The sequence below is a fragment of the Galeopterus variegatus genome, unplaced genomic scaffold (genome assembly GCF_000696425.1).
Source record: "Galeopterus variegatus unplaced genomic scaffold, G_variegatus-3.0.2 Scaffold8, whole genome shotgun sequence".
NCBI lineage: Eukaryota > Metazoa > Chordata > Mammalia > Dermoptera > Cynocephalidae > Galeopterus > Galeopterus variegatus.
This window is the reverse complement of record NW_007726119.1, coordinates 719,784-745,367: the sequence shown is the minus strand read 5'-3', so window position 1 is coordinate 745,367 and position 25,584 is coordinate 719,784. Positions and strand designations below refer to the sequence as shown.

General features: G+C 36.5%; 1 protein-coding gene across 1 annotated transcript in view; it reads left to right on the top strand.

Moving 5' to 3' along the window:
• FGF14 (fibroblast growth factor 14) overlaps positions 1-25,584 on the top strand; it is a 655,504-nt gene that overhangs the window by 377,402 nt on the left and 252,518 nt on the right. The window lies entirely within an intron of this gene.

Genomic DNA, 25,584 nt, shown 5'->3' with positions numbered 1-25,584 from the left:
CTAAGCCCTTGTTAAGATGAACTCAGTCAAGTATTGGAAGTTGGTATGTTATATGTTTTCAAATAAACACAAGGGTTAATTCTTTCTTTTTTTTTTTTTTTGTCTTTTGTCTTTTTCCGTGTCCGGCAATGGATCGCAACCCTCAGTGTTGCCCCCGTACCGGACCGGGGACCGGCAACGGGATCGCAACCCTCGGTGTTGCTCCCGCGCCTCGCTCAGCCAGTGAGCGGGAACCGGTCTGTATGTGGGATCCGAACCCTCGGGCGGGAGCGCCGCTGCGCTTCCCAAGCAGTGCACTATCAAGTGCGCCACTGGGCCGGCCCAGGGTTAATTCTTTCTTAAGCAGAATACTTGACTCACTACTATACCCCTGTTCGATGAAAGTTGGAAAGAAATTATTTTCTTTTCCCCGAACCACATTGCATTTATATTTCTGAATTCATAGTGATTGAGAACTTTGCTCTTTCCCTTAAAACATGATCATTTTTGGTTGAAGGCTGTGCTGTTTAGAGAAATTCCTCATATATCCATCTTATATTAAGTAGAACACACATAAAACTCATTCAAAATCAAAGGAAGCTAAATGAGGCTTTCAATTAATTTTTAGAAAATTACTGCTCTTCAGATATTTTCATGACCACTTACACATGACAGTTGGTAACAGGCATTATGATCCTTACTTTAACAAGCAGATGTTCTATTCAAATTGCTATGATTATTTTTTACGTTGTGGTTAAGTTACCAGTGCAAATAATTTAAAGTAGAAAGATAGATGTTTATAATGGCCTTGCAGTTTGGTTAGCCACATATTAATGTGTCATGCCTAATTACATAAGCCAATTCATGATAGTACTATAACAGGTCTTTTAGTCATGCTGAGAATATATTATAGAACACAAGCCATATTTCAAGTAACTTGGAAATTGATTCAGAGGGCTTAGTTTTTCAGTAGGGAATGGCATAAGATATAATTATAAATTTAGCAAAACATGTTTATTAGCTTGTTTTAAATTTCACATGCTACTAGTTTTATTTCCTGCAGTTTCTATAGGCCACAGATTACTTCTCATTACACAATTATATTGTATGACTTAAGAATCAAAATAAAAATTGTATAACGTGTGATTTATGGGTTTCAATGACTAGTAGCTGGTGATTCAGTAGTCCCTTGAGGCCAAAACCAATTTATAATGGCATTCTGAAACTTAAAGTAAAAATAAGCAGCAGCATCACACACAAAAGATTTTGTTATTTGTAAATTAAAAACAGATATCATCAAGCTTGTTGGCAATAAGTCTTCTGCCTTGAGATTCTTCAAAGGATACCTTAAAAGTTAAAATGTGGATTTTTATCAAGATCTTTGCTGTAAAGCCTACTATAGAACAAATACAAGAGGTACACATTGGTATTAATGAATCCATTCCATCATTTGTCCAACGTTTTACTTTATCATTTTTTGAATATACAGGAAAGTTGAAAGAACCATATGCTAAATACCAGATATCCATTATCCAGAGTCAACAATTGTTGAAATTGTGTTCTATTTACATTATCTTTTCTTTGTACATAAACACACGCACACACTTGCAGAAACATTTGAGAGCAAGTTTCAGACATGACATTTCATTCCTAAATGCTTCACCACGTATCTTCATAGAAGATGCCTGGTTCCCGTGTAACCATAATACCATTATCACGTGTAAGAAATGGAAGAATGTCTTAATGTCGTCTAATATCTAGGCTCTATTCATATTTCCTCAACTTTTTCAACAATATATTTCACAGATTTTGCTTGCTTTTTTTTTTCCCTCCCATTATTTTTCTTCATTCTTTGGTTCTAACTGAACATTCTATGGGATCCTGTTTTCTGCCCCAACTGAAATTATAAATTATATCTTTAAAAAACATTTAGTGGTTGCTCAGAAGTTTGCAATATACGTGACAATACTGTAAATCCACTTAAAGGTTTCCCAGTCTTTCCCTCCTGACCCTCATTACACTGCTGCCACTCATTTCCCTAATTCACAAGATATAAACATCCAGAATATTATTGCTAAAAGTATTTTGAACAAACTGTTCTCTGTTAGATCAATTAAGTCACAGAACATTGAAGATTTTATTTTACTTTTGCTTATTGCTTCTCCAATGTCCTTCCTTTCTTTATTTCCACCCAAGTTTCTCACCTGCGTTATTTTCTTTCTCTTACGGGTTCCTTTTAACATGTCTTACAAGGCAGGACCACTGGCAATAAATTCTCTCAATTTTTGTTTGTCACAGAGTCCACTATTCTTTATTTTTGAAGGATAATTTTGCAAGATGCAGAATTCTACATGGGTAGCTTTTCTTTTTTCTTTCTACACTTCAAATATTTCCCTCTGCTCTCCTCTTGCTTGCATGATTTTTGAAGAAAGGACTAACATAATTCTTTTCCTTGCTCTTCTATAAGGAGGTTTATTTCCTCATCTGGGTTCTTTCAAGATTTTCTCTTTGCCATTGGTTTTCTGCAGCTTTAATATGATATGTGTAGATAAAGATAATTTGGTATTCATCCTTGATGTTTTCTGTGTGTCCCGGATCTGTGGCTTGGTGTCCATCATTAATTTTGGGCAATTCTCAGTGAGTATTCCTTCAAATATTTCTTCTGTTCCTTTCTCTCACTTTTCTTCTTTTGGTATTCCAAAAATGTGTATGTTATTCCTTTCATAATTATTACACAGTTCTCGAATAGTCTGCTACATCTTTTTTTATTATTCTTTTTTTCTCCTTGCTTTTCAGTTTGGGAAGTTTCTATTGACTTATTATTTTCAAACTCAATCATTTTTTTCTTGGCCATGTCAAGTTTTCTGATTAGTCCATCAAAGGCATTTCTCATTTCTGGTTCAGTTTCTTTTTAAAAAATTGATAATTTCTAGAATTCCCTTTCAACTTTTTCTTAGAGTTTCCACCCTCTGCTTACATTTCCAATCTGTTTTTGCATCTTCTCCACTTTCTCCATTAGAGCCCTTAGCATATTAATCATAACTGTTCTACATTCCTGGCCTGATAATTCCAAATTCTATCATATCCAAGGTGGGTTCTGCTGCTTGCTTTGTTACTTCAGACTGTCTTTTATTGCTGTTTTGTGTTTTTGACTTTTAGCATGACTTTTAATTTTTGATGAAAGCAGATATGATGTACTGGGTAGACAGCCCTTTAACGTGAGGTTTTATGTGTATCTGGATAGGAGTGAGGCTGTGTTTACTGCTTGCTCTAGCCGTCATGTGGGGTACTAATGTTTCCTCTCTGTCCTTATTTTTGTCTCCTCTGTTGTCTTTAGGTTTCTCCAGAGACTCTTTCTTAAATAGTGTCCAAAGCTTGCAGTTATTTCAGCTGTAATCCCCTGGTTTTTATATAGCAGCCCTATTCGTATGGTGGTAAGACGTAGTCTTATGCTTAGACCTCAGTGTTTAGTGATCCTGCGTCCCTGCCTGTGACCTTTACAAGTACTCTCAGCTCTCTGGGAAGGGTAGAGGGGACTGGCATTGGGTACTTCCCTTCTTCCATATGGGTTATGCTTTGGTAAAACCCCAATCAATTAGGCTCTGGTAAAATAGTTTGCCTTGAGGACAGGCATTTTTAAGGAGAGCAGAGAGCTCTGAATGTATTTTTGAAATACAAATATTCATGAAATACAAAGCTGATTGTCCCCCCTCCTGCCCATGACGTGAGGGCCAGATTCATACTGGGGGCATACACATTACCAGAAATTACTTTTGTACCCTTTGTCCCCTCCCAATTATCCCCCAACCTCCCTCCCCTTGCCCTTCTCCCCTTCACTCCAATTTGCAGCCCTAGGAATTTTTCCTCCCTCTGTTGGATCACGGCACTACTGTGGTCTTTCTTTCCTGCCTTCCTTTCTCTCTTAGCTCCCACATATGAGTGAGCACATGCGGTATTTATACCTCTGTGCTTTGCTTGTTTCACTCGACATAAGTTTCTCCAGGTTCATCCATGTTATTGCAAATGGGAATATTTCATTTTTTTTATGGCAGAGTAGTATTCCATAGTGTACATATACCACAGTTTCCTTATCCACTCATCCATCGATGGACATTTAGGTTGGTTCCACATCTTGGCTATTGTAAACAGAGCTGCAATAAATATGTGAGTGCAGGTATATCTTTGACATGATGATTTCCATTCCTCTGGATATATTCCCAGAAGAGGGATTGCTGGATCATATGGAAGATCTATCTGTACTTGTTTGAGAATACTCCAAATTGTTTTCCAAAGTAGTTGTACTAATTTACAGTCCCACCAACAGTGCAGTAGTGTTGAAAGACCTCTACAATGAGAATTACAAACCACTTCTGAAAGAAATTAAAGAAGACACAAAAAGAAAGAAAGATATTCCATGCTCTTGGATTGGAAGAATTAACATTGTGAAAATGTCTATACTACCCAGAGCAATCTACAGATTCAATGCAATCCCCATCAAAATACCAATGACATTCTTCACAGAAATGGAAAAAACAGTCTTACCTTTCATATGGAGAAACAAAAGACTCTGAATAGCTAAAGCAATCCTGACCCAAAATAACAAAGCTGGAGGCATTACTCTGCCCAACTTCAAATTATACTACAAAGCTGTTGTAACCAAAACAGCATGGTACTGGTATAAAAATAGACATTCAGACCAGTGGAGTAGAATTGAGAACCCAGAAATCACTCCTCAGGCTTATAGCCATCTGTTATTAGACAAAGGCAACAATAATCTACATTGGAGAAAAGATTGCCTCTTCAACAAGTGGCGCTGGGAAAACTGGATATCCATATGCAGAAGAATGAAACTAGATATGCATCTCTCACTGTACACTAAAATCAACTCAAAATGGATTAAAGACCTAGGTATAAGACTCAAAACTGTAAAATTACTAAGGGAAAATATAGTTGAAACACTTCATCAGTTAGGTCAGGGCTTTATGAACATGAGCCCAAAAGCACAAGCAGCAAAAGAAAAAAAAAATGAATGTATTTTAACATGGTATTTGAATGCATTTTAAAATTTTTCCTTTCTCCCTGCCTGAAGCACAGAGAGATATTTCTCTGAGAACCTGACAGAGCTCCTGGAAGTAAAATTCAGGAAAGCATGGGCCTCTTTCCTAAGACAATCTCCCTTCCTCAGAATTTTCTACTTTCAAGGTAGTCTATACTGAATTTCCAGCAGTTCATCAATTACAGTTTAAGTCCCTACTGGTACTGGCTCCATCTGTAGGATTCTGGTCCTTGGTTTCTGTTCCCAGTAAGTTGAGATTCTCTGTACCACCTGTCTTTCCAGTTTGGGGGGAAGCAGGTGACCCTATGAACTCAATTCTCTGATGCATCTAAGAAGAGTTGTTGATTTTCATTTTGTTCAGTTTTCTTCTTGTTGTGGGGATGGTAGTGATAACTTTATATGTCAGACTTCCAGTCCTGTGAAATGGAAGTTCATAGCTTTTCTGCTCCTGACTCAGAAACCAATCAAGGGTTATGCAATTCAATGAGTTTTTGTGCCCCTGCAGTCTCCTTGGTCTAGAAACAATCCAACTGAACCCAAACTTCTCTTAAAATGTCACTGCCAAGACACATAGCATATGATTTTCCAACCAACATTTGACTTCAGTGTAATATTGGAAACTATATGCAATTCAGAGTGTTCTTGATGTAGTAAGAAATATTAATCTACTAATCAACATTCATCTTCCCTACCATTGATAGATCATAATAGAGATCAAATTTATTTCATTGTAAATGGAAAAATAAACAAGCAGAACAAATGAAACATTTTCTTTGGTTGTCCAATATCATAAGCTACTGCATTTTTTATGCCTAGAGTCTCAATATGAATCTCTGAATTTGTTTTATGTTTAGTTTACTATGCTTGTTTCTTTAATTAAATCAGTTTTCTTACAATCTAAAAAAAAGTCATTGCCATTTCACTGATAAAAGTTTTACATGATGATGTTGTTAGATTGTTTTCTTATGGAGGGGACATCCTTTGGTGATATTGCAAAATAAATTCAAGAATATATTGAATACTGGGTGGTGATGGTTACACAATTCTGTGAATATACTAAAAATCATTGAATTGTACACTTTCATTGAGTAAATTTGTATGAATTATAACATCTCCATACAGTTTTTTTAAACGTATTTGTTGGATACATAACTAATCATGAAAATTTAATATTATGAAAGATGCAAAACTAATTTTTGCAATTGCAAGGTTAAGGAAGTACACTAGTGTTAATAAGAGTGATCAGTATTGTTTCTTTTCACTTAATTCAGATTCAATTGTGTTAGATGTTCTGCTGATTTTACTTATTACCTCTCTTGATTATCGTAATAACTTTGTAAAGTGTGTTTTATTATTCTGGTACTACATGTGAAAAACTTAGATACCAAGTATAATATAATTAAGATCACATGGCTCCTAATAAGCTGCAATTGATTTTTAACAATTTTTCTCTGGTTATAATGTTATTTGTAGTTAATTTATAATGTTGCCCTCTCCCACTCTTAAAATTCAAGTCAGCTAAATCAGAATTCTCCAGGCCTATCCACAGAATTTGTAGTTAGAAGTTCTTAGTGAAGTAACTTCAGGATGATATACAGAAAGATTAAAAACAAAAAGTGCAGTGAGATATCTTGACAGGGTCCAGCCCAGAACCCCAAGATGGTCTTCCTTTGGGTCTCATGGTCATGTTACCCCTAAAGGACAATCACCCCTCAAAATAAAATAACTTTCAGTTGTCAGTAAACGTTGTTGGTACGGAATTGGATATTGATATGACTATGAACTTAATCAGAATGAAAAATGGAGTAAACATATATAGTTATAGTTTTGATGACCACCCAACCTAAATTTTTTTAAATTGCTGGAAACCATGCCCTGTCTTAACCACATAGGCCTGAACCACTAAGCCCTGAATCAAGGTTCTGGTTTAGGGACAGCAAGTAGAATTCACCTGTTGTAGGAACCAGTCCAATAAATTTGTAATGACTGTCTGAGGTTCTGAATGAAGAAGGATTGTGAGGCCAAAGGAGGTCTGTGATTGAAGAGCTATGTCTGCCGTATTTGGGAATGGGGAATGCCAGCACACAGGCCCTATATTTTCCAGCCCTGCTCTGAGTAAGGACACCTTTGTGAAATGTGAACATAAATTCAATTTGAGTGTTTCTTGTTTGTGTTCTGAGCTTTGACTCATAATATTTTATGAGCACCACAGCTCATGTGATTTTTAAAAGTTATTCTCAAATAAAAAATTGACAGAAATATTTGAAAGAAACTGTGAGACCGCACTCTCTTAGGGGTAATTTATTAATTTTATAGTAAATCTGGCTTGTGTTTAATGTTTAGGATGAGTAATAGAGAGAACTTGGCAAGAATTTGTAGTTAGAAGTTCTCAGGGAAATAACTTCAGGATGATATCAAAAAAGATTGAAAACAACAAATGCAGTGAGATATCTAATTAACTTTTACAGGAGATGCCATACTAGAGAACTTAGTTAAAGATTCATAAATGTTACTATGGTGGAAATTATAAGGCTTGCTTACCTGTTTACCAAGCAGTTTAAGACTAAAACATATTTATTAATTAAAAAATATTACTGAATCTATGAACCTAATCGATGTATTTGTAAACTCCAAACCAACAACTATATATTTATAAGTATAAAATACATATGCGTGCCTATATGGCATGGTTTATGAAAGCCTTATTTATTAAACGGATAGCTGTCGAATTTCATAAATCAATTAATTATCCCTGTCTAGTAGATTTAGAAATAGTTACTGTGAAATTGACTAAGAATAGTCCAGTATTTATAAAGTAGAAGAAAACATATTATGATATAGGAATCCAAATGTATATAACCCTTTTTAATAATCAATATAGAATTCCCTATAATCTTTCAGAAAAGTGAAAATTCATGGATAATTGTTTTGCAAGTAGGAAGTGAAGATGGCAGACATAAAAATTCACTTGACAATTTTATCTGTGAATTGGAGCTTTTGATAATTAATAAATTATGCTTTCAATTTTCTGTACATTTAATAAAGGGAAATTTACAAATAACAATATAAACAGAGAGGACAGTAAATTACTTGATTATTTTAAAGCTATAAATTTTTTCAGGCATTTACTGCTCTTTTGAAACGTGAAGTAAGTGATTCTTTTTAAATCACTGTAGTTCCAGAAGGATTTAAGAATGGAAAAAAAAAAAAAATGGGAAGTTATCTAGTAGACGTTTCTCAAGGAGTCAATTAAAATTCTGGGCTTTACCTGACATGGACGGTCAGATTCAATGTAATACATCCAGATTCCTAAAAGCAATGATGTTTTATCTCAGGGGTTGAATTGTCTCCCTGGGGGTAAAAGGCATTTATTTATGTTGGGCTGGGTTTATCGGCAGACGTTGCTTCATTTAGGACTATCTATGGCACTAGGCGGTTACCCCTTCTTTCTTCTTCCTGAGCTATTTTGACTGGCCAGCCATTATCTTGTGCTCCAGTTCGCTGACTTCTACTTATGTCATTCAGGTGTCACCACCATCTCTGTGAGTACACTTTTCTTTTATTTTGTTCATGAATACCAAGACTAACTGCTGATTTGATCACTATTTGCTCCCATCTCTGCTACAAGACCCTCATTCATCTGTCTTGGCTAATAACCCAAGAGGCTTCTCCCCTTTTTAAAATCTGAATTGTTGTATTTTCCCATCTAAATTTAAGTGTCTCTAAGAGATTTACTCATGGCTTTTTATGCAAGAAATATTGTTTTTCTATGCATTTCAATTATGATTCTAAAGTGAGAATGACAATAAATCACAGGTAGTCACTCAACATTTAACAAATGTGCCAGAATCATTCTCAGGCTCTGGTAACATGTCTACGAGCATGACAAAATCTACTCCTGTCGTTATGACTTTATACTCTAATGAGGGAGATGATCACTTAACCAATGACTCAGGTAATATCTACTCGGCCTTAAAAATACTACTGAAAACAGACTTAAAGACCTCCTAGAAAAAAATACATGAGAGTGATGGAAGAAAACCTTTTAAATCTATGGTGGTCACGTATTCGTGACCTCTCATTAGGTGACAATGGGCAGAGACCTAGAGCAAGTTAGAGAGTGAGGTATCTTGGGAAAAAGAGTTCCAGGAAGAGGCTGACTGTGCAGCAGGAGCAGCTTGGTGTGTCAGAGGAAGAGCAGGGGACCAGTGTGCCGGGGGCAGAGCTGGGAGTGGGGGACCACAGCAGGTGGGGGTGCGGTCGCAGTCGTGGTGAGGACGTGGCATTTTTACACTGAGTGGGATGGGAAACTATTGGAGGGTTTTTAATAGAGGAGTGATATAATCTGCATTGTGTTTGAAAAGGAAGAAGATACTACGTGGAGATGAGACCGTAGGGGACAAGAGTGGAATTAGGAAAATTATTTAGGAGTCTTATACCATAAACTAAGCCAGTGGTGGTAACGGCTCAGGCTAAAGTGGTAGCAGCTGAAGTGGTGAGAAGAGGTTATGTTCGATATATATATTGTGAAGGATTGATTCCATGAGTTTGGAGTGTGTGTGTGCGTGCGCGTGTGCACGCGTGTGTGTGTGTGTGCGTGCGTGCGTGTGCCTGCGTGTGTGTGCGTGTGCATGCATGTGCGTGCGTGTGTGTGCGTGTGTGTGCGTGCATGTGTGTGTGCATGTGTGCGTATGCGTGTGTGTGTGTGTGTGTGTGTGTGTGTGTGTGGAGAGAGAGAGAAACAAAAAGATAGAGAGAGAAACAAAATATAGAGAGACAAACAAAGATGTTTCTAAAATTGTTGACCTGCAAAACTGTAAAGATGATATTGACATCTAGTGAAATGCGGAATAAACATAGACAGATTTTGGAGGGGAAACAAAGAGTCTAGTTTTAGACAAGACTTTGACCTACCAGACATTCAGTGGAGATGTTGTAGACAGATGGATGTGTGCTGTGTTTTCTGAAAGTATCTCAAAGCTCCTACCTGATTCTGAGCTGTGAGCTAGGCCTGCCCTTATAAAAATATTTTCCAAGCCTCATCTTAAAAGTACTTAGAAATCCAGCAATAAAAAACAATAAAAAGACCCATTTAACTTTGTTTGACTCATTGTTTCCCTTTCTTCTTTGACCCAGATCGCTCATTTGCTTTGGAGTTTCTATAAATATTTAACCAAACATTAGTATTCCCAGGCGTACATCTTGGGATATGTTGACTAAACATGTTCATGGAAAGATATTACCAGTTCCAGTGTGAGAACACTGCAGATCCAGTGGTGAGAAAGTTACTGAACTGTCACTACCTCCTAGCTCTTCAGTAGGTGTCATCAGCAAGTACAAGGAACCAGCACAAAACCAGACAGCGTCTTTATGTTTTCCAGAAAAGGAAGCAAATGAAACAAGCTGAAAAACGTATGCACTACTGGTGTCAAGGGAAAAATCCTCATGGAAAGCTAGAAAATATGAACAATGTCTAATAATTATTTTACTTTTCTGAGGTAAAAATGGTTAATTAATCTTTTAATAGACTTAAATGGTAGTCAAATTGATGTTAAAACAAACAAACAAGAATCCTTAAGTATCAAATTGGATTTAAGGTTTTTTCTCCAGGCAAAATTAATTTTCTGACCCTGAAATTAAATTTTTCTTTGCTTCATCTGTCTTCTCTGTGCACATAGATTAGTCATAAAGAACCATGGATGTAAACCCTGAGTGTAGGTAGCAGTTGGTTGTCTTCTGAACCTTTGCAGACTTAGTAGAAATGGTGAAAATGGCAGAGCCTAATAAATAGGTATTTTGACAAAACTTTGGAGATAATATGAACCTGACATTCCATTTTATTCTACTTTTAAATATTTAAGCTTCATCAAAGTCCCTGTGCTTACTGAGCATATTTTTTGAGTAATTTTTATTGTCAACTCAACAGTAATTACTGTTCAAAAATTAGGTATAACATTTTACAGGGTGTCATTTGGAGCTGCAAAAAGAGCCAGAGATAAAGATGAAAAACATATTTTCAGGTTACTTCATCTGAACTATAGACTTTTTTTTTTCAACAAAGAAAAAGCTATTTCCCTGGTAGATGTTCTCACACCATGAAGGACAGCACAAATGCATTAGGAATATGTCATCTATGATTAATGCTGATGATTCAGTGAAACACAGCAAGATACTGAAATAATGGGATTTTTCTGCACTTTAGAAATAGCACATGGTCCATGGGAGATTACAATATGTGCATTAATTTTTTTTTTATTTTTAGAAGTTATTTAACATGATAACGTAAATGAGTTTTGTGAAAATAATAAAACACACATACATATAATCCTGCTTTTTCTAGATAGAAATCACATGCACATATGGAAATTCAACCAGTTCAATTTAATTAATGTAGAAATTGCTAGTAGATTGAGAATTTCTTCTATACCTTAAGCATCCATTCAAGATTAAAGCCCTTTTAGAAGGTGATAAAAGTAACCTGATGGTCTGCTTATATAGAACTAGCAAATTTCTGAGATAATTATTTTGTTGTTGTACTGAAAACCTTGAATTCATGATGACTTTTTAGCATACTCATGACTACTAGCATGGTTTATTGAGACACTTATTTTTTTCACATTTTACGTGTTTGTCTTTCCTAATACTATAAAATCACAGAATTTAAGCCATAATCCAAGTTAGTCTTACACAAATTTAGATTTTTAAGAATATTTTTGTGCTTTTTTTCTTAAAGATGATCCAGATTCTATGGTGCTGCCTGCATGGATATAATTGTAATATTTTCACAACTCAGGCCTACTTTTCCAAAAATATTACTTTTCAAAAATTTTATAAGCATGTGTCTGCAATGCAATTTAGTTGTCATGATTTGTTTTTCAATTCATATATGTATCTTTGGGGAATACAGATCCTTTCTGCCTCCTAAAATAGGCCCCCACCTATGAGAGTACTACTTTTATAGGCGTTGGTGATTCTAATGTACTTAAAAAACAATGTTGGTTAACATTGGTTAAATAATAATCAAATAATGTAAAATAGAATGAATTATTTCTTCAAGCATTCTTAAAAATGTGTAGTTGGAAATGCATGTGGATAATCTGGGTTTTGAATTAAGATCTCTCTGGCTCCAAGGTATAGATGGGAAACTGTGACCAAGCAGAGATCCTACATCATCAGGAAATACGATCATCTGTGCCGCCACCTGCTGTCAAGCTCTCCTTTCATGGGGACCTCAACTAGTGAGGCAGGCAGTTCCACATGGTTATGGGACAAGGGGACATAGGCAGGGCCCCAACATTAACTAAGCCCAAGACCTTGTCTTGTTTTTCAGGTAGTTGATGTCTGCTCAGAAGTGGCATAGCACAGCTCTGGGTTTGAGTCTTTTGAAATATTTATTCTGTCAATGCCATCTGGGGAGATAACGAGAGTGAGGTCCTTGGATCATAGAGATAATATATTCCAGCCAAGGGGGTAACTAACACCAGGATAACAATGTAAATTGCCCACACAAAATGCAGTTAACTGGGCCTGCTATTTCTACTCGAGACATTAGAATGTCTCTGTTTTGTTTTGTTTTGGCAAGGGGTTGGATTCACTACCTGTTATATTATCCTGTTTCTAATAAGGATCATATTTACTTTAAACATTTAAAATTGACTTTCTATTAGTGTTTGAGAACTGGCCAAGGCTTAAATTTCAATTGTACAGGATTGGAAATATTTTAATAATAAAAGAATGGAATATATTCCAATGATAGGTCAATACTTAGTGGAAGAATTCTTGATAATTCTGATATATAGATATAGAATTAACCCTAACCTTTGTAAGGAATACTGAATTGATATGGTTTTGTTTGGTCATCTGGGTTCATGGCACCCATGAGAATTTTTGAGTAAAAATTTCATGCACAGAGAAGTTTCTATATAGCATTATAGCATTATTGCATCTGAGCAAGTCAGGTATATCTTGTCCCTTAAGTAATATGGGTTCGTACAGGAAAATGTTCTTTTCAGTTGTTTCCTTCTGCTTGCTAGAAGCTTGACTTGGGTAAAATAATTCAGAGCTTTTAGAGTCTTCTGCATATTTATACAAGATAGGATATGTAGATTAGACAATAAGTAAGGTTTAATTTCGTCCAGTTTTTCTTTCTGTTCTCTAGGACAAAGAGACCAACTATATTCATTGGGTACTTCAAGCAAAATGAGTCCAGGGCTTTTTGTTTTTATAACACAGTCTGTTAGGTTTGTCTGAGATTCAACATGTCTACCTACCAAATATAATTAGAATGCAAATTTGTACCCTTAGATAATATAGACATTGTTGTGATCTATTTTATTGAGAATATTCTACAAGTTAGCCATCCACATAAAATGTGTTGCCTTTTAATTCATCACTCTGCAGAGTGGTAGGGTATGTACACCCTCATTCCAGTATATTGAAGTACCCAAAGTCTTGCTGGAAATTCTCTTTAGTAATTCTGTCTTACACTGTGGCATATTTTAAAAACATTTCATAGTGCCAAACCTTCATATTTTGAGAATACATTTAATTTTGAAAAATATCACATACTTTTAGATGTAAACCTGCTGTGCAAAATTGAAGGACACAATTTTAAAGGCATATATTAATTAGAAATATGTGTTTGATGTGTTCAATAACACTGATAGAGCAAAATTATGTCAAACAAGCACTAGAATGAGAAGAGTTAGACAATTCTCTTTATACTTGTTTTCCATCATCATTATTACTAGCTGCACCTCTCGAAAGTGCTCTCTTTGAATGTTTTGGTCACTCTACTAACTGGTAAAATTAGAGAAATTCAGTGGTACCCATCTTTCACCCAGTGACTACGCTGGACACTAATGAGACTCTTCCACATCTGAGTCCATGCTGTCTCTTTCCCAGTCTTCTTTGTCCTGCTCCTCTTCCTCCAGGATCCCCCAAATAGACCATGGTTGCAAAGTCTGTGTATGTCAAAGGTTGACTTTGCTAACTTGGTAGTGTCTTTCGCCAGCATCTCTCTTGCTACTGTGGCTAACGGAGGGGATAATGTTTTCCATCTCTGCTTTTTTCAGTCCCTGTTTGGCCAATAGTCTGAAAAAGTGGGGTTTTTTTTGAGGAACCTTCCTACTCTTCAGTGGACCCCTGAAGACCTTAATTTGAATAAAGCTTGATAATCAATGGTTTATATTCTCTCTTCCCACCTAGTATAATTTTCAAGTAATCTTTTTCATTATGGCAACTTTTTCTCCTGTGGTTTTCATCTTCTAACCTTTATTAAATCTATAGTGTTGGTTAGGCTCCAACTGAATTTTCCATCTCTCACATGTCTTAGTCTGTTTGCGCTGCTGTAACAAAATACCACAGACTGGATAGCTTGTAAACAGCAGAGATTTATTTCTCACTAATCTTGAAACTGGAGAGTCCAAGATCAAGGTGTTGGCAGATTTAATATTTGGTGAGCTCTTCTTCTCTTACCCCCCCCATTTATTTGTTTGTGTGTTTATTTATTTATTTATTTTTAGCTCCCACAAATAAGTGAGGACATGTGGTATTTCTCTTTCTGTGCCTGGCTTATTTCACATAATATGATTTTCTCTAAGTCCATCCATGTTGCTGTGAATGGTAGTATTTCATTCTTTTTTATAGCAGACAAATGAACAGATATGATGTTGATGGGGGAGGGGATGAGGAAGGTGGGGAAGAGGAATTGGTAAAGGGACACAAAAATCAACTACACTGTATGTTGATAAATTAAAATTTAAAAAAAATTGGTGAGGGCTCATTTCCTGATTCATACATGACACCTTCTATCTATGTCCTCACATGGTGGAAGAGGCAAGGCAGCTCTCTGGGACCGATTTTATAAGGGCATTAATCCCATTCATGGGGACTCCACCCCTATGACCTAATCACCTTACAATGGCTGCACCTTCTAATGCCATCACATTGGTGATTAGGTTTTAACATACGAATTTGGGAGGGACAGAAACATTCAGACCATACATAGCACATGCCTTGAATAGGTTTATACCCAAAACATTTCGTCTTTACCTCATTCCTTCTGAGTTCTGCCCTGTGCTGTGAAACTTAGATGAAACATTAGGGGTTTGGCATTAATGTTTTAACCCTCCCTAATGGTTTGTTAGCAGTGATGGGGAGGGGATTTTCTACAGAAGATGCCTTGATCCATTGCAGCAAGTGTATTGAAATATTTTAGAGCCCATAAGAGATTGTTTTGAAATGACCATTTCTTCAAAGGCCCTGAAATTTTTTGACACATAAAATATAAATCTATGCATGAAAATTATTCCTTTATAAACTGCTTTCCAATAGACAGTTTATCAAAATTATTATGATGCGCTAGTTTAAATTTTATCATTTTTCTATTTGTAGTAGACTTCTTATACATTTTCATATATGTGGAGACTTTTGAAAACACTCCCATAATTGAAAACCTTAAAATATTTTTTGTCATTATTGTTCTAATAATTAATATTATAAAACTAACCCCTAAATCCACATAAGTCAAAATAAATATACTACCCTCTACCTATACTTTTTGTTTAGGTAACTTAAATTATCAGAAAAAGCTACCTCTTCTATTTGAAATTCTACTTAATTAAATTAGACTTCATTACACATTTATCTGTTTATGAAATAACAGGGTGTTTTTTTTTCACTACAGAATGCCAGAAGTAATGAGATGGCATTACTTGTAGATAATTAATCCCTTCATTCTTTATAAATAGTAGCAATAACAACATGAGTCTTGGCGCTTCTAGGTAGTAAAAAGTCCCTTAAGAATGGCTATTGGTTGCCTTACTACTGATAGTGGGCAGCTGTTTTCCCTACAGCCAACAATTAAATGTTGAGTGACAGGTTAGATAGGAATCTGGAAGTTTCTGCATTTTCAGCACATTTCCTGGTTCCACTTTGCCCTTTGCCTGTGGTAAATGACTCTGCATTGTCATCCAAGTGAATTTCCACATTGTCCTTGCCAGTTTTCTTCTTGTCCCCTTCTTTTCATCAGTAACCAGTTCTACAAAAGCTGTTTTATTTGTTATTCCACGAGGTGTACTAACTTTGATTGTGACAATAGAAATGAGAGACCACCTCGTTTGCCTTCAACCTATTTAGTATCTGTCTTTATCTGCTTGATTTTTAAAATCTTCTTTCTATTTCAACTTCAGTCCTTTACCATCTTATTCCAGCTTCTAGCTAAAAGGTTGCACAATGCCCAAACAAACAAACAAACACACGATGGGTTTGGGAGAGATGGAGACTTGGATGCAAATCATAGTGCACTGGGGAGAGTTACTTGACTGTTCCTCATTTTTCTCTTCTGTAAAATAGGAATAATAATGCCTACTTTGAAGTTTGTTAAGGAAAATTAAGTGAATTAAGTAAAACATCTGTTTTTTTCCCCTTTGTGGGAGCAATTAAAAGGGTAAAATGACATAAACAGCCCTAGTAAATGTTAGTTCCACTTTCTTATTTATTTATTTTCCAAGCATGAGTATAGTACTTATTATTGTTTAAAACATTTTACAAATATTAACTTACTTAATTCTCATAACTACCCAAAGAAATAGGTCCTATTAGTTTCCTTTTTTTATACTCTAGGTAAAAGAACCACTGAACAGTTGCTACCTTGTTGAAAGCCATGCAGATGGTAGTTGTCCCTGGTGGGGTTTGAGCCAGGAGGTCTGGCTCTAGACATCATTCTCCTAATGACACCACAACTCTTCTTTACTAGGCATGCCCTCTCTTTATTCCCTGTATAAGAAAACAGGGTTTTAAGTGATAAGTTTTCATGTCTAGAGATTTGACCAGGGCTGTTACCTCGGTTACTAGTCTTTTCCTTCAGCTCTCTGCTCTCTTCTTCCGTGTGGAATTCCATCACACAGTGGCCAAGGGATATACAGCAAGAACTGGCCTTTGCAGAGCTAGAGGAATTGAATTATCCTCCTCAGGGAGGGCTCACTTATTAGAGGTACTGTCATGCTTTTAGGAGCAAAGCACCCCTTGGTGTTCTGCCAGAGGTAATTTATTCATCTCAACAGAGATGTGCTAAAAGTAGACCTGGCATTTACTAGAATTATCATTGTTTTCCATGAATGCCTAATAAATTCAGATGAAATTATCAACACAGTAATAAAAGAGATGCATTCCTAGCCTCGTTTTATGCTTATCCTATTTTAATGCTTAGAAAAATCCATTTGGTATTTAATTTAAAACCCATCTATCTCTTCATTGTTTTAACGTGTATGCAAATGACCTCATTTTTTAGAAAAATAGTTTGGTTTGGCCTTTTAAAAGCATTGGCAAGAATGTCTGACGACAGTGTTTTTTGGATGCTGTTTAATGACACTTCTGGCTCCATGCAGTTATGATTAAACATTAGGATGAGATGTCAGCTCTACTATACAGATAAGGCAGAGACCATTAAAGAGTGTGGTTGGAGTAGGATAGAAATGTCAAGAAAATGCCACATTGAATATCCTTATTCTACAAAGATCATAGGTAAGTGGAAAACTTTGTTAACAAGACAAGGACAGCAAGGGAATTGTGCCTTGAAAATGCAACTCTATTAAGAGAGAAGATTTGTCTATAGCAGTGCTGGAAGCTTGCACTCTTCAGAATAACCTAAAAAGCACCCCAATTTTTGTTAACCTGTTTAAATTTCCCTTTTTTGCAAGAGGTGTAAATGAAGGGTTAATAACTGAGCCCTAGGAAGATGGAGGAATTATCGTAAAAGCTGGCTGGGCTAATTTTTCTCTCAAATGGAAATTTCAGTTAACCAGCATTTTCTTTCCTGCAGGTAAAATTGTTTTCTAGTTTTTCACATTGGCAACTGGGTTGTTTTACATCACCAAAGTTGCCACTTAGCTGATATTTAGCCGATCTTATGATTTAGTAAGCATGTAAATTAAAGAAAACCCAACCTCAAATTGAATTATATAAAATGGGAATTTATTGGCTCACATAAATGTAAAGTCCAGTCAAGACTCAGAGGTTCTCAGATGGTACCAGGGAACGTTTTTCCTTTTTTGTTGTTGTTGTTTTTCTGTTTGCAAATCTGTCTTCTGTGATGTTTTCCTGGTACTAGTTCAGTTTCCATTTGCAAGATTGTTGCCAAAATTTCCTGGGGTCACCTCTTCTCTTGTCCAGCTCAGAGAGAGAGTCACATAAAAAAAAGGAAGGAAGGAAAAAGAAAAGAAGAGGAGGAGGGAGGAAACTTGTGGGATCTTTCTCTGATGAGGTCACCTGAGATTATTCGCCTACCATGACCAGAGAAAGCCATGGGGTGATTGATTTAAGTTCAGGTGAGAAGTCAACTTTGAAACTTCAGACCAATTGGGGATCAATCTGCCCAACTTCATGGCTAATTCACAGTTGGAAAGAGGAGGGAAAGGTGATCAGAAAACAACCATTTTGCTCACTGTAACTCAAAAATAGCTATGTTTCAAAAAAAGTACCCTGTATTCATAAACAGGCAGATCTCATCTGTGATGTTAGAAGTCAGGATAGTGGTTAACTTTAGGCAGGAGGGAGTAGTGACCAGACATGGGACATGAGGGATTCTCAGGGGGTGTTGTTATTGTTCTATTCCTTGATCTGGTCAATAGTCACATGGGTGTGTTCACTTTATGAAAATTCACCTAGCTATATATTCATGACTTATATACTCTTCTGTATTAATTATGCTTCCACAAGTAAATTAAATACAAAACTTAACCGAGAATAGAAAAGGTTGCAAAGTTATATATGTGTAAAACTTATATAAAGTATAATGATTACATCCAAGTTTCACAAACTATGCACTGAGGCACCCCATGGTGCCACAGCAAAGTCATAGTGAAGCATGAGCTATTTTAAACTTATGAAGGAAACAGAAATATGCAGCATCTACTTGGGGTAGTTTATAGCTTTTATATGAAATTATGCTATTTTCATTTTGATCATGTCCTATCTTTGCACATCTGGGAGGCTTTTTTGTTTCTTTGTCTGTTTTGGTAATTTCTGTAACAAAACCAAATACTGCATGAAAAATCAGTGAGTAACAGGAACAGAGTGTCCAATTGGATTTAAAGGTTTATGAAGTTGTGCAGTGCCCAATAGGAGCCCACATCCCATTAGTAACTGAGGCTATTGAATGAGATTAAAATGTCATTGTATTATTTTTATCAATGGGCTATGATTTGTTAGGACATCAATGCTTATTAAGTTGCTTGGACAATTATTTAATAAATGTAACTTTTATGTATTTCTTTTGTGTTGGAATATAGTGAAAAAACTATTGAGACAGTAGAGTGCTATTAATTGAGAAAATTTGAAAATGACTGAATTATGCAATTTTTGGATTGGTCGATTTGACTACTGGACAATCAGGTCAGCAATTTAAAAATTTAATAAACTAAACAAAATCCATGTTATATTGCACCATTCTCTGCCTTCTAAAGCAGAGCGTATTTAATAGGTGAGACATTTGTATTATAACCCAGATTCATTGATCTGAACACCAATCATCACTCCAGACTTAATACAGACAGTTACTAAGGATGCTTCATTGCAGAATCAGGCTGTACTTGACCGGCTTTAGGGCCCAAATGTGGCTTTGTGGGGCTATTGACATGAATACATTTTAGGTTAATATAAGCAGTTTTCTACTTTGTCTAACTGGCTTTTATTTTCTCCTGCCAGAAAATCAGCATAAAGTAATAGAAGGGTCATGAGCTATAAAAAGCCTGTGCTAGGATTCTGGTCCTAACACTCACTTTTTATTTTAGTAAGTTACCCCTGGGAAGCTCAGCATCTGTACCATAAAAGAGGCCAAGAAGGTCTGTTTCAATGTGAAAGAGTTGCATGAAGCCTGGCATATGACAGGCATTTTAAACACTGTAATACAAATATTTATAATGTAACTACCATGTATCCATGTGTCATTCGTGCTCAGCTCCATGGGGGCAAAAACTGTGATGAAGACACAGCTCTGATTTTAAGGAGCTAAGATGTGGGATAGAGGGAGCCAGGAGTTAAATAATTAAGGCGGGAAGGGGAGGGTGGCTTAATGGAGGTTTTAAGTATAAGGAGAACAAAAAGGATCCAAGAATAATCTCTGCATAAAGGAGAAGGATAGCACTTTTTGGAGGAGACAACATCTATGGCAGGGCTTTAGGCATGAGTGGGTTTTGCTTGCTAAGGTGGGAAGACAGTGAGGGGATGCAGGGGGCTGATGTGGCCGCAGGAACTGGCCTGGGCAGCTGCCGACGTGGAGGGCAGGAAGGTGAAGCGGAGCTTGAGGTGAGGTGGCGAATACAGCTTGGGCAGGATGCGGGGACACTCCCGCTGCAGTCTGCAGGTTGGGCTGACTTCTGTAGTTGAGGATTTTGAGCAGAGCCAGGGAAGGCTTCAGTAGTCGCGTGAAGTGAACACCCAGAGAGGACAGACAAGAGGCTAGGGACACATCAATCAACGCGTCTCTTTTGCTTATTATTTTCCTCTTTACCATTCAGCCTCCCCAGCCCCAACCCCGTACTCAGGCTCGATTCTCCAGCACTTCTATATTTGTTGGCTTTTGCCTCAAGAAGTTTGGCTTCTTTATCTGTCATGCTCAGTGAGAAATCACTTATCTCAGATCTGGGCCATCAAGAATTTATTGACTATCTGTGTGGGACATTATTTGGGTCTCGGATTTGTGAATTATCAAAAGAAAATTGGGGGTGGGGGACTACTTGTTGTTTACCATTTTTTTTTCACTGCCTGTGGAGTGTTTTTGAACCGGTTAGTTAGGAAGACTTAGTAGCAGGGCTGTCATGCGCCACCATGAAGGGTCTGGAGTGCATGACTCCAGCAGGGATTGACTCTGATAGCATATGATGGGAATTTCGGCCCCTGGATTTGTGCAATGTGGTGGCTGTGCTGCAGATAGCAGAGACATACTGTGTTAAGGTAATTTATATTACAAATATTGTTATGCAGTGTTGCAGTTTGATATGGGGACTTTTCAATCATTAAAGCTAGTTTATATTAATATAAACAAGTCATAAAGCTAGTTTAAATATTTGGTGTTTTTTTATTGCAATCTGATATGAAGGCCCCACTGCATAGTCCAACAGTCCTGGGGAGTCCCAACTCAGCCACTTATTAGCTGTGTGACCTTGAACAAGTTACTTAACCTCTCTGAGCCTCAACATTCTCATCTGCAAAATGGAGAAAATAGTACCTAACTCTGAGAGTTTGTGAAGGTTAGGAACCGTATATGAGTTCTAAGAGTGTGACTGGAGTGGATCTTCAAATAGTAACAATTCTACTACTTTGAGAACGTGACAGAGCATAATTTGTTTATCTCTATATTCTCTATGTCTAAGTTTAAGCATATTTTCTCTTGGCTGAGTAGAAGATGATACAACAAATCAGAATGGATTAATAAGACCATATCCTTTATTAACTCAACTTTAGGGTTGTCAGTGGAAAAGCATTGAGTAATTATAATAAATGATATTGAATAAGACTTTATTTATTCTAAAAACTAAGGATAAATATCAGACCTTTAAAAGAATATCTAAGGAAGCAAGTATAATGGTAACTGGCAGATGTACTGAACAACAGCAACCACCAATTTAGGACTATTTTATTAACTATAAAAGAAAAAAAACAAAATAGTTACTCTAGAAAAGGATTATATCATTAAGCCAACCTGAATTATGTCATATTTATCTTCATACATGGTGTTAAATTTTCCTTTGAAAGAATGGATATATTTTATTTAAAGGTATTAAAGGGCTTCCATGACTATGACCTCTGGAAGAAGGGGAATCTTTTTTCTTTTAACATACCTGTGTTTTATTCAGTTTCAATGATGTACCAAACCAGCTGGTTCGATGCTTGCTCAGGAACTTTACATACAGAAATAAAGTAACAATGAAGTGCATTTTCTGGTGTGCTCAGTAAGATAGAGACAGTAGTTATGGTAAAAGTGAAGGTAGTTTTCCTGTTTTTAAAGAAGGAAAGTTACAGTTCTCAGGGGGTATTAGTCTAATCCACTGAGCAAGTCACCAATATTTCTGAAAGTGAATCCTTGATCTCCTGTTTATCATTTTATTTGCCAAGTTTTATCTCTTTCCATAAAACTAGCTCTTTCTTGTTATAGCTGAAGCTCTCCCCCCAGCAAAGAAAAAATTCCTACGCAATTATTCTTGGGTTTGGCTTACCTGAAAAAGATAAAATAAGATACAACTTTAAAAGAAAGCCCTTGTCAATAAGATTAAAATGACTCATGAGGGTGAAAGGAAAATTTCTCTTTTTGTGGAAATGTAGAAAGAGAAGGCTAGATTCAGTGATCTCCCAGGCAACTCTTACTTCAAAACATCTTGAAATTAGAGAAAATTTCTAAAGGGGTCAACCTGAAGGTGTCAATTACACTGTGCTTTCCAAGTTCTACTTCTCTTATACCAAAATATTGCAGCCTCAGGCAAAAATGCCCATGAAATCTGTTGCCAATCTTCACAGAACTACACAATGAGACCTTTAAATTTGTTTTAATATTTTCTGTGGTTGCTTTGAAACAGCCTGAGTCAGGTACATGTTCACTGTGCCTCATGAGAATCTGCTATTGTGCCAACAACTACTCGGTGCTGGGTGTGCAGGTGAGACAAAGAGGCAATAAACTATGAGCTGCCCTCACAAAAGTACAAACAGACCACCCTTGAAAGCATGCTTGCATTTATTTGAAGCATATAATCTTTTATTCAGTTGTTATTGTATTGAGTCTGATTTATTAGGGAATTTAATTGGAAGCTTAAAGAAATATTGGTAGAGAAGTGGCCTTAGTTTCTGTACATGCTGGTGTTCGTTGGTATTAAACTCCCAAATTGAATTTCTATCTCCATGGAAAGTGCAGCGGTTGGAAACATGGCTTTTGCTCTGCCATGTAAAATGCACACATGTAAAATTTTAAACTTTTGTACGTTTGCTGCACTGTTGTCACTAACCTGATGTCACAAGAGATGGCCACTCTATAATGGAAAATAACTTCTGTGTTCCATCCCCATGTATTCAATTACCAATGCTGACACATCCTAGTTGGCTATGTTGGTTAATTTCTCTGAGTCTTGTTTCCCTCATCTGCAAAATGGGTTGATAATAATTACCTCAAGTTTTATGCTAAGGACTCAAAGTGATAATGCGTCTATCTGGTATTTTGTATGTATTCAATAAATGAGCCTTTTCTCTGTCAAAACATTTTCTCTTTCAGCCTAAAAGTGCTAGGTAGCTTGAAAACACTGAATTGAATTAATATTTAATTTTGCATAGAGAATTTCTGTATACCCAATTAGATAACTGGAGACATTACTGAAGAAAACTATAAAATCAGTGTTATTTTCTCATCTAGGATCCAAGAATCTGACTATTTGATTAATCTGAAATGTCAGTCAGGGGATCCTCTAGGCAGAGCAAATTGCAAGAGAATCTCAAAAGTGTTTTTGCTCAAGGGGCAAAAAAACTGTATTGCATATAGGGGGACAGTTACTTTTTTTCTGTTTTTTACTTATTTATTTTAATTGACACGTAATTGTACAGGCTTATGAGGTACAATCTGATGTTTTTATACATATAAATAGGTTGTATAATGATCTGTTTGGGGTAGTTAATGTAACCATCACCTCATGCACTTATTTCTTTGTGGTAAAAACATTCAAAATCCTCTTCTCTGGATATTATGTAACATACGAAATGACTGTTAATCATAGTCACCTCACTGTTCAATAGAACACCACAACTAATTCCTCCTATCTAATTGTAATTTTGTACCAATTGGCCAACCTTTCCCTGTTTTCCATTCCCCCCTTCCTTCTCTAGTCTCTGGTAACCACCGTTCTACTCTCTGTCTCTATAATATCAACTTGGTTTTTTCCTTTTAAAAGTATACTGGGAAAAAAAATTGAATTGAAGAAATATTTACTGGTTGTACTGAATATAAAAATAGAAGTTTAGTTCAAGGATTTGAGTTCAAGTTCTCGATCTCCCATGTATTGCCCCCATAAGAGTTGACAAGTATGAGCCTCCATGAGCCTCAACTCCCTCATCTTCCAAATATGAGCCCCAAATGGGGTCCCCCAGATTCGACAGCTGAAAGGGTGAGTTAGCAAAAGCTGCCATACTGTTATTTCTTTTGTATAGAATAAAAGACAATCAAGAGAGGTTAAGAGATTGTTATGAGGCAAATTACAATAAAACCAGAATAAAAAGCATCAAAAATGTCCTGATCCATGAACAATGAATGTTTGTTACACACATAAATAATAGAAAAGAAATGAACACTCTGTTTTGGGCCTATGATGGCACTCTGTCAGGTTGTGGGGTGTTTTGTGCACTAGAACAATGCAACAACCTTCTACCCAACCCTAATTCCACCACAGCTATCACAACTCAGTGCCACCTCAGGTGAGGATTCCTTTTTTTCTTATGGGCCTAATTGCATGCTGCCTTTCTACTCTAGGCAGCTAATTTTTCATATAAATAGTAATGTAAGCCAAATTTAAAATAGATAGAAATATGCCAATTTTAGGTTTAACTCGGGGTGAAAAACAGTCATAAAAGCAGTCATGTGGAAATAGTGAGTGTAGTGATATAAGAAACAGGAGGGGAGAGCATGAGTTTATTGCTTAAGATTCTACAAACAACTCATTTGACCCTCATTCCTTCACTAAATTGAAATACAATGTCTAGAAGGTGCCAGGGACCGTCAAAGGCAGGGGTATTTTGGATTTACCTGTGGCTGTCTAAATGAGGACAGCCAGAAACACTAAGCTGTATCATTTCTTATCCTTCAGTCTAGAGTTATAGTATCCAATAAAATTACCTGGTCATTTATCAACTTTGTAAGTGCCAACCATGAGCTAAGTATTGGGAAGGGTAGCTATGAAGACCTGAGCAGTGCAGCCCTTCCCAGAAAAGGATCCATGAATGTCTCCAGGACATGCAGCCTGCTGGACAGATTTTCCTCCCTTTGCCTTCCTCCAGCAGCCCTCTAATCCTTCAGCTTCTGAGTTCAGTGCTAACTGTGGGCTCCAGGCACATTCTTCTCTTCTGTCCAGACCAAGATGATTCTAAGTTTAAATTGTGGATGGAAAGCAAACTGGCTGTGGAAGTCCTTCTTCCTGACAGTACCCTCCCACTTCCAAACTTCCAGCTCTGTTCAACTCGAACCATGCCTAGACGGAAGAAAAGTCTGCTGATGGGATGCATGATTAAAGAACAAATGAGAAGGGAGATAAAGGAGCTGCGGGGGAAACAACTTAGGAGCTGATTCTTGTCACTGGAGTATTCTTAATCATAAAATACTAGAAATCTGGAGCTGTGGGGCCTTCCTAAATGTTTTCTTTTTTGATCTTAAACAAAACAAAAGAAAACAAAACAATGTGTCCAGTAGCTGTTATTAAAAACAACAGGATTCTGTATGCTCACCAGTTTCAGTATTTGTTACTGTTTGGTAATTTATAAAAAATATTTCAAATATATATATTTCAGTCTTCTCAGATTTC